Raw genomic sequence first — 2,482 nt, 5'->3', positions numbered from 1 at the left:
ATTAATTTTTTAATTTATTTATTTTGATAGAGAGCACGCATGGGTGAGGGGCAAAGAGAAAGAGAATCCCAAGCAGGTTCCACATTGTTAGTGCAGAGCACAAGGTGGGGCTCAATCCTACAACCCCCGAGATCATGACCCAAGCTGAAATCAAGAGTCGGACAATCAACTGACTTGAGCCCCCAGGGCGCCCCACGAAATTAGTTTAACAGAAAGATACACTGACTCCTTCTTAATCAAGTGCTTCAAATCTCAGCATTGACTTACTGCAAGGCCTTGCTTCGCCCTCAACCAGCCTGCTTCCGGACTTCTGATTCCAAACACAGCCCTATGTCACAGATCCTGCTCAGTATTAGCTCATTGCCTAAGGGATGACCCACAGTTTTGGCACTTTCCCAGATTATTCTTCTGTCCAGAGACATAAGGTGTAAATGACTGAAGAGGCAAATATCATTCTGGTGTAATGTGGGAAAATACAAAGTATGGCCACTAATCGGAAAAGGAGGGGGCCCAAAGAAGCTGATGGAACGTGTCAAGTGTGTGCAGTCCCGGGCTCTCCAAGCCAGGCTCTGCCAGCAGCAAGACTCTGGCCTAAGGGAGCCGTGGGCCACGGATTCCTCACTGACCCGCAGAGTCAGCAGGGATGCGTGCCAGAGGCTGTCAACCCAGACCCAGTGTGAGTGATCGCAGCAGAAGAGGAGAGCTCAGGGATGCAGGAAGCAGACAAGGGCCCACAAAGGAGGCCTATGTCGGAGCGGAAGGGCTTAATAAAGCTGGAGAGCGAGGATAGCCCACTGGAGGAGTACCCACTGGCGGCCCTCGCAGGCACCGCCTGCCGCTGCGGGTTCCCCACCACGCGGTTCAGCTTCACGAGCGGGGACGACGAACAGCTCTGTACCCAGAAGTGCAACGCAGAGGAGCTGGAGAGCTGCGGGACCCCCACTACTTCATCGTGTACCAGACGCAGGTCCAAGACAACCGCTGCATGGACAGAAGTTCCTCCTCGCCAAGTCCACGCAGCTCGTCACCCTGGCCAGCTTCCCAGGCACTGGCAACACGTGGACTTGCCACCTCATCGAGGTGGCCACTGCTCTACAGGGGCAGCTACTATTTTGACGGTTCTCTCTACAACAAAGGGTTCAAAGGTGAGTGGGGCCACTGGCACAGCAGCAGGACCATCTGCCTCAAGACGCATGAGAGAGAGAGAGAGAGAGAGAGAGAGAGAGAGAGAGAGAGAGAGAGAGCGGCCAGAAGGGGACTGAGGCCTTTGACGCTGCCATCCTGCTCCTCCGTAACCTTTCCAAGGCGCCCATGGCAGAGTTCAATTGCAAGCACAGCGACCACAGCGGCTTCACTGCACATGCCCACTGGAAGGGCAAAGACAACGGAGGTGTCAGGACAGGCTGAACCACAAGGCTACAGGGGATGGAAGAGAAGAAATTCTAGCAAATGCATCTCCTGTTGGGGACCTGGGGCCCCAACCTTAGCCCAGGATGGGTGGGGGGGCCTTCTCCCTGAAACCCCTCCCCGGCAGGCCTGACCCAGGTCTGAAGTGCCCTGAGAGCCTTCTCCCAAAGAACGATTTCTCTCTCTGCTTCAGCATCTGGCCCTTGTAAGCACTTGAGTTCGAGACCCTCACTTTGGGATCTCTGTACCAGGAACATCACCATCACTTGGGAACTAGTTAGAAGGATAAATCCTGTGCCCCCCACCCCAAACCTGTGGAGTCAGGAATTATGGGAGGGAGGCCAGCAATCTGTGTTGTACCGAACACTCCAGATGTTTGATACATGTTCCAGTGTAAGGCCACTGATGTAATAAAGCCTACGTGTGGCTCAGAGTGTGGGGACAAAAAAAGGGAGAGACTGATGTGCAAAGGAGCCACGATTTCGGGGGTCAGCAACCTGGGATACAATCCCTGGCATCACTCCCTCACCAAGACCCTTAGAGGCAGTTGGAGCAAAACAGTCAACCCCCAGCTTGGCTCCTGGTCATGTGCAGTAAGGGATGGATCTTTCTTGTCATAGGCAGTTGTTAGAAAGTCAGACCAAGTTTAAGAGCCTTAAAGACAGGGACAAACACCATTCATCAGGGCTCTTCTCTCCCCAGCAAAGTTAGAAGAGGCATTGTGGTAGGGTCTCCTCCCTAAGGAAAGAGGAAGAAAAAAAACCTCAAGACACCCTGACTACACAAGTAAGCGACAACATCCCTCATGACCTTGTAACATGAGATCACTTAATCAGACTACGTGTGGGGCACCTGGGTGGCTCAGTCGGTTAAGCGTCTGACTTCCACTCAGGTCATGATCTCACAGTTCATGGGTTCGAGCCCTGCGTCAGGCTTTATGTTAACCGCTAGCTCAGAGTCTGGAGCCTGTCTTCAGAGTCTGTGTCTCTCTCTCTTTCTGACCCTCCCCTGATCACGCTGTCTCTCTCTCTCTCAAAACTTATAAAAACATTTTTAAAAATTTACAAAAAATATC

General features: G+C 52.5%; 1 pseudogene; it reads left to right on the top strand.

The window, feature by feature from the left end:
• Positions 1-710: 710 nt before the first annotated feature.
• Positions 711-1,407, top strand: LOC115287048 (annotated as a pseudogene).
• Positions 1,408-2,482: the final 1,075 nt, after the last annotated feature.

The sequence above is a fragment of the Suricata suricatta genome, chromosome 3 (assembly GCF_006229205.1).
Source record: "Suricata suricatta isolate VVHF042 chromosome 3, meerkat_22Aug2017_6uvM2_HiC, whole genome shotgun sequence".
Lineage (NCBI taxonomy): Eukaryota > Metazoa > Chordata > Mammalia > Carnivora > Herpestidae > Suricata > Suricata suricatta.
Note: the sequence above shows the minus strand (reverse complement) of the source record. Positions and strands in the feature narration are given on the sequence as shown.